Raw genomic sequence first — 7597 nt, forward strand, 5'->3', positions numbered from 1 at the left:
TTGACCAATAGAATGTATGACCAACAGAAGGTATGCTGGGCTAGTTCTGGACATAGCCTTTAACTGGCCTGGTAGCTTCCACTTCCTGCCTCTTGGTAGTGCAACTACTCTGAGACCATTAAGCTATGAGAAATACAAGCCATATGGAGAAGCCAAGAGTATGAGATAGCACGTGGAGAGGGGAAAGAGAGGCCAAGGAGCACTTAGGCATCGGACAGGCAAGTAACCAAGCCATCTTAGAAGTAAATCCTGCAGTGTCAGCCACTCCCACTGACACCATACTGATCAGAGAAGAATTCCTCAGCCTAGCTTTTCCTGAATTTCTGACCCTCAAAAACATGAGCACAATAATTATAAAAGTGCAAACTACTAAGTTTGGGGGTAGTTTGTTACATGGTAATAGACAACTGTAACAGGGTACATGAATTTTCTATTTTGATTGATATTGTCAAATCACTTAAAAAGGCTATACCAAATTACATTCCCATAAAAAATGTATGCAAGTGCACTGAGATGGTTTAGATCTATGTCCCCACCCAAATCTCATGTTCGGTTGTAATCCTCAATATTGAAGGTGGGTCCTAGTGGGAGGCAATTGGATCATGGGGGCAGTTTCATTATAAATGGTTTAGCACTATCCCTGTTGGTCATGATAGTGAGTGAGATCTGGTCATTTAAAAGTGTGTGGCACCCACCCCTCCCCTCTCTTGCTTCTGCTCTGGCCATGTAAAAGGTACCTGCTTCCCCTTTGCCTTCCACCATGATTGTAAGTTTCCTGAGGCCTCCTCAGAAGTGGAAACCTGTGTTTTCTGTACAGCCTGCAGAACCATGAGCCAATTAAACCTCTTTTCTTTATTAATTACCCAGTATCAGGTATTTATTTCCAGCAGTGTGAGATTGCACTAATACACTCACTAACACAGTACATTATCAAACTCTTTTTTTAGACAGGGTCTTGCTGTATTGCTCAGGCTGGATTTGAACTCCCAGGCTGAAGTGACTCTCCTGCCTCCGCCTCCCCAGTAGCTGGGACTACAGGTGCACACCACTGTGCCTGGCCTTTTTAGCTTTTAAAGAGCAATGGACCATCCTGGCAGCCTTAGTCCAGGTCAGAGTGTGTAAGTGTTCCCAGTGCCACCGAGACTTGGGGTGATCCCCTTTGCCCACCAGTCTTGGTGGGACCAACCCCTGCCCTCTGGGAACTCAAGTTTCCCTTCTGCAGAATGAGTGTTGTGGCCAGCAGCTCCTGGGCCTGTCCCCTGCAAGCAGCCCACTGCTGCAGGCACATGCCACCACGCCTAGTGCATTATCCAACTTTTGGATCTCTGAAATCTGAAAGGTAAAAATATCTGTCTTAATTTATACTGCATATATTGTAAATGAGACTACACACCATTTTGTGTATTTTAAAGCCATTTGTATGTGATCTCGGATCTACCAATTTTCTTTGCTCATTTTTCTATTAGATTATTTGTCTTAATGATTTGTAAAACTTCTTTAGGGCTGGGCACAGTGGCTCATGCCTGTAATCCTAGTAGCATTTTGGGAGGCCAAGGTGGGCAGATTGCTTGAGCCCAGGAGTTGGAGACCAGCCTGTCTCTACAAAAGATATAAAAATTAGTTGGGCATGGTGGCACATGCATGTAGTTCTAGCTACTCCAGGGAGCTGAGGCAGAGGATCCCCTGAGCCCAGGAGGTTGAGGCTGCAGTTAGACATAATTGTGCCACTGCATTCCAGCCTGAGTGACAGAGTGAGACCCTGTCTCAAAAAAAAAAAAAAAAAAATTGACCTCCTTATATATTAAGGCAATTAACAGTTTTTTCGTATGTGTGGCAAATATTCTTCCAAGTTTGTGTCTTTTGATTTTGTGTGTGATAACAGTGGATCTGTACAGATGTATCTTTTTTTTTTTGAGATGGAGTCTGGCTCTGTTGCCCAGGCTGGAGTGCAGTGGCGCCATCTTGGCTCACTGCAAGCTCCGCCTCCCAGGTTCACACCATTCTCCTGCCTCAGCCTGCCGAGTAGCTGGGACTACAGGCACCTGCCACCACACCTGGCTTATTTTTTGTGTTTTTAGTAGAGATGGGGTTTCACCATGTTAGCCAGGATAGTTTCAATCTCCTGACTTCATGATCTGCCCACCTCGGCCTCCCAAAGTGCTGGGATTATAGGTGTGAGCCACTACACCTGGCCCAAATGTATCTTTCTTTTAGGCAGCAGCTACATAGCTGTCTCAGTAATTCAGAGACGGTAATGTACTGGTTAAAGTACATTAGAGGTCAGAAATCTTTCAACAAAATCATGTTTATTTTTAGAAATTCAACAAAACATGAATTATTGCTTATACACAAATGTCTACCTTAACTATAAATGTTCTTCTGGGGCAAGTTTGTTTGCTTTTTAATTATGCACTGAATTCACCACAGTTGTCTAAAGATAGGGCTTTATAGGAAAGTAGAAAGTGCACAAGAAGAAAGTGCAGGGAGAATGAAGCTTGCCTTCCCCGGTGGGACTCCTGACCGGCAGGGCCTCTTGGTGAGGGTGGGTGAGGGCTGACTGTTCCAGGGATTGAACCAGATTCCCTTTCAGATCAGCAGTTCCTGGAAAGGAGTGCTGGGCTGTCACTTTCCCATTAAGTACACACATATCACCTTTTCCCTGCAGACATTGGGTGATACCCAGCCTTTGTTTGCTTTGGTCAGAATAACTTAACTTTTCTCCTCCAGCCTGGCCCCCAGCCCCAGGCCTGAAACCATTCCATCCTCGTGGCCTTCCTTCATTCAGATATTACTCACACATCCTTGGACAAAAGAGGATTCATGAAAAAGATGGATACAGGCTGCTTCTTCTCTGCCAACTTCAGTGGGACCCTGGACAGATAAGTGTGGGCAAATAAGCTTTTCCACTTTACTCTTCTAGTCCCCTAAGATTCATTTTGGTTTTCAAGAAAAGAAACTATCTCAGGCTCTGAACTCGACCCCAAAAGCATTGCTCAGAGAAGGCAACAGCCTCCTCAGGCCCAGGAATGGCCAGACTGTCTCTCTTGTGTCCAGATCATAAAATGGGATGAGATGGTCTCTAAAAAGCCCCTCTCCTAAAACTGTGATTCTGTTTGCACTAAGCCTCCCAGATTTCTGCTTGCTGAGGAGTCACCCAGAATATTCAATGGGAAAAATCCAATTGGCAAGCTCTGGGCCCCAGGCTGCACACAGAAGCTGCGTGATGGACTCAGTACGGAATTAGGTCACAGCATGCTATGTGCATGTGGATGAATTTTGGCTGGTGGCTCAGGAGACTGAGAATTCATGCCCTAAACATTCACCTAGAAAACATTCCTGATTTCAACTGGGCGTATCTGGTCAGTTACTCACACAGAGGACACTTTGTTCTAAAACCCTGGGGTTATGCCCAGCATTCATCACAGTCTGGGCACTGTGTTTATGGTCACATTTACCCCTGGCAGGGTCCTTAGGTCCTAGTTAGCAGCTTTTTCTACTTCAAGGGAAGCAGCAAGAAAAGTTAAAAAAACAAAACAAAAAACAACATAGCAAGTTACTTTTGACTTTCCTAGCAAATCACCTAGCAAGATCAAATGGGAACGTGTCTGTTAACTGGATGACACCAAATGAATTATGGGGCAAAGGGCAACTGACAGCAACTGCCTGGGAGTGGCAGAGATGGATTTATAGACAGGCTCATTGCCCACCCTTGATTTCTCAAAATGAAACAGGGAGAGAAAGGTGTTCTTCAATTTGGTATATCCCAGATATAGAAAACCAGTGAAGTAGGAAAGAGTGTGAGTTCCAAAGTATGGTGACTTCAGTTTGAATACCAGTAGCTGTATGAACCTGGAGATGTTCCCACCTTCCTGAACCTCCATTTCCTCATGTGTGAAAAGGGATACTACATACCTGCCAGATAAAGATTAAAGGAGATTTGATCACATAGAGTAGTGCCAGGCTCACTGTAGGCCACCAATAAGTGGTGTTAGTTATCATTATTACTCACTTGAGTTTCTCCTGAGAAACACAATCTCAACTAAACCCTAGGCCCGATTTTCTCTCTAAGGACTGGTTTATCCACCTGGCATCTCCCATAGGTGTTGCTCATGCTGCTGGTAGCTTCTCTCCTAAGCTTTACTCACCATTCTGGCAAACAGGGCCATAGTGAACACTTTCTTCATATTGTGTAAGTCTTGGGGAGACAGAACTCGCCTTCCTGCTTGGAAAGCCAGCCCAGTCATCGTACAGGCCTGAGACCTGGACTTAATCAATTTGATGCCTCTTCCAGAGGCTGGGACTCTTATATGAATAAAAGAGAGACACCGGGACAAGTAAGAAATGATCGCGAGTCAGGGGGCGCAAGGACAGTAGCAATCCCGGCCTGTCCCCTGCTCTTGCTGCACAGCCTTCTTTAGTTCTTGTTTATTTTCACAGCCTGGTTCTCCAGCCTTCTAGTCAATTCTGTGAACCACTAGGTCTCCTCCCAATACATTCCTTTTTTGAATGAGTCAGGCAGAGCTGCTTGCTATTGTTTGAAACGAAGAAGTTTCTAATGTGGAGCCAAGACACCTTTTTCACACTGCCAGGCAAGAGGAAAATTCAGCCAGATTTGGGTGTTGAGAGCTGCCCTTTCCCTGGGAAAAGCAACTACTAGCAAAGAGGGCAAGAGAGATTTCCATAGTTGCCCCAGGGTTCAGGGGAGGCAGTCTCTCTGCCCTTTGATGTTGCTGGAAATCCTCTAACAACGCTTATGCAATCTCAAAGCTAGCAACTCAGGAAACAGGATAAAGCAGTGCAAGAGAAATACAAGGCAGGCAAGTTCCTGGTTCAAAGTCATAAACATTTGCCATAAAAATGAGAACAAGATTTCCCTCGATAAACAAAACAAAGGCAAGAAAATGTGGAGATTGGTTGCTTTTTCCTCTTCCTGTACTTAGGAGGGTTGACCTTGATTCTACCCTTTCTTTGCTCAACAGCATAGGCAAAAAGACTAAGCTGAAGTCAGGCCAGGGAGGAGACACAGGCTTCCATCCCATTGTTGCCCCAACAGGGGACTGGGTGTGTCCTGAAGTTTCCTTTTTTCTTCCTTTCCCTACTAGCAAATGTCCCTTATAAGGACCCATAATGATGCTGAGTTACATGACCCCTGAGCCAAGTATCATCACCTCATCAGTGAAGCCTTCTTTGATATCCCCAGGTAGAGTTCATTGTTCCCGGCCCTACATAATACTACATTGTAGAGTATGTGGTCATTTAGTTGTCTGTCTCCCTCACTAGACCTATAGTGAGTGCTTTGAAGGAAAGGACTATGCCTGGCAGTACCAGGCTCAGAAGTAATCTCAGAGTCTGTTGAATAAATGCATGTGGGAGACCTGACTTCATGTGAACAGCTGTGTTATTCCTCTATTCTGTGAGTTCACAGTTGATAGCAACATGCCAATAATGGCCTTGGCCTCCAGGCCCCATATGTGTGTTGGTGCGAGGTATGGGAGTGGGAGAGTCCATGCAAAGAGCATTTAAGGCACCAAATGGCCCTCCTAGGGAAGTGATTAAATTGAATAAAAGGACTTATTTAATTAGCAAGCAATTATTGAGTGTTCTTGTACCAATTGGCCCATACTTAAGGTGAGAGGCAGTGAACACATGTCCTAGGTGCCAGAAAGGAAATCAGCAGTACTCCTTCCACCTAGAGCCATTGCTGACAACCCCTCTCTGCCCTGGCATCAGTCAGGCCCTGATGGCTCTGTCCTTGGGCAGACTCATTGTCAGCCCTCACTTGGGGAACTAACTTTTTTGTGTAACTTTTTTGAGGTTTTCTGGCAAAAACCAGAAAGCCTACCAGACAAATTCTAAGAGCTGTAACACTGGGAACTAACTTTTTTTTTTTTTTTTTTGAGACGGAGTCTCACCCTGTTGCCCAGGCTGGAGTGCAGTGGTGCGATCTCGGCTCACTGCCACCTCCGCCTCCTGGATTCAAGTGATTCTCCTGCCTCAGCCTTCCAAGTAGCTGGGATTACAGGCATGAGTCACCATGCCCGGCTAATTTTTTGTACTTTTGATAGAGACAGGGTTTCACCATGTTGGTCCCAAACTCCTGACCTCAAGTGATTCACCCTCCTTGAACCAACTTTTAAAGAAACATTAGTCCCTGGGCCAGTCATTTCCTTCAGGTCGCCACACTTCCTATATCACTCTCTCCTCTTAGTGGTTTTGACAAAAAGATGTGACTTGTCATACCCTAAGAGGCTGCTTTCTTTTCAGAGCAGATTGCTTTGGTCACTCACTTGAGCACAGCAATGAGAGGTCTAGGGAGGTGCTGCCATGAATGGAAGCAAGAACTTTCAAGAGAGTTCATTTGGATCCCGTTCTTTTTTTTTTTTTTTTTTTTTTTTTTTTTTTTGAGGCAGAGTTTCACTCTTGTCGCCCAGGTTGGAGTGCAGTAGTGCGATCCCAGCTCACTGCAACCTCTGCTTCCTGGGTTCAAGTGATTCTCTCACCTCAGCTTCCTGAGTAGCAGAGATTACAGGCATGTACCACCACGCCAGGCTAATTTTAGTATTTTTAGTGGAGACGGGTTTTCACCATGTTGGCCAGGTTGGTCTTGAACTCCTGACCTCAGGTGATCCACCCACCTCAGCCTCCCAAAGTGCTGGGATTACAGGCATGACCCACCGTGCCTGGCCTGGATCCTCTTTCTTGGTTCTTAGGATTAGATTAATAACCTTTATTAGTGATGGTGGTAGGTCCTGGGTCCTGGTTTACAGTTATTCTGTGAACAAGGGTTCTTTTCAAAAAATGCCTGAAAAGGATTAAAAATAGACTGGGCAGAGTGGCTCATGCCTGTAATCCCAGAACTTTGGGAAGCCAAGGCAGGCAGATCATCTGAGGTCGGGAGTTTGAGACCAGCCTGACCAACATGGAAAAACCTCGTCTCTACTAAAAATACAAAATTAGCCAGGTGTGGTGGCACATGCCTGTAATCCCAGCTAGCTGGGAGGCTGAGGCAGAAGAATCACTTGAACCCGGGAGGTAGAGGTTATGGTGAGTCAAGATCTTGCCATTGTACTCCATTCTGGGCAACAAGAGGGAAACTCCATGTCAATAATGATAATAATAATAATGATGATGCCAAACTGCAACTCTCCGGTCTTCCTGAAATAGTGAATGCTTTCCCCAAATTAGATTTACCTTAGTATGCTTAACAGCTTACAATGCAACAAATAAAAAGACAAACAATTCGATTTTAAAAACTAGACTACGAATTTGAACAGGGAGAATTTGAATTTCTCGCAAGAAGATCTACAAATAGCCAATAAGCAGTAAAAAGGTGCTCAACCTCAAATTCAACTCAAAAGCACAATTAGGTACCACTTCATACCCACTAGAATGGCTATAAGAAAAAAAGTCAGATAGTAAGTATTAAGGAGGATATGAAGGAACCCTCACGCACTGCTGCTGGGAATGTAAAATGATACAACTGACTTGGAAAACTGCTTCTCAGTTCACCAAATGATTAAACAGTAAGTTACCATATGACCCAGCAATTCCACTCTTGGGTCTATACCCAAGAGAAATGAAAACATAAGTTCATGTC

General features: G+C 44.8%; 1 non-coding gene across 1 annotated transcript; it reads right to left on the reverse strand.

Annotated features, from left to right (window-relative positions):
• Positions 1 to 5810: 5810 nt before the first annotated feature.
• On the reverse strand, positions 5811 to 5870 carry LOC116275118. Its single transcript, XR_004184078.1, has one exon. It is a non-coding gene; the product is annotated as a U7 small nuclear RNA (small nuclear RNA).
• Positions 5871 to 7597: the final 1727 nt, after the last annotated feature.

Source organism: Papio anubis, chromosome 5 (genome assembly GCF_008728515.1).
Source record: "Papio anubis isolate 15944 chromosome 5, Panubis1.0, whole genome shotgun sequence".
NCBI lineage: Eukaryota > Metazoa > Chordata > Mammalia > Primates > Cercopithecidae > Papio > Papio anubis.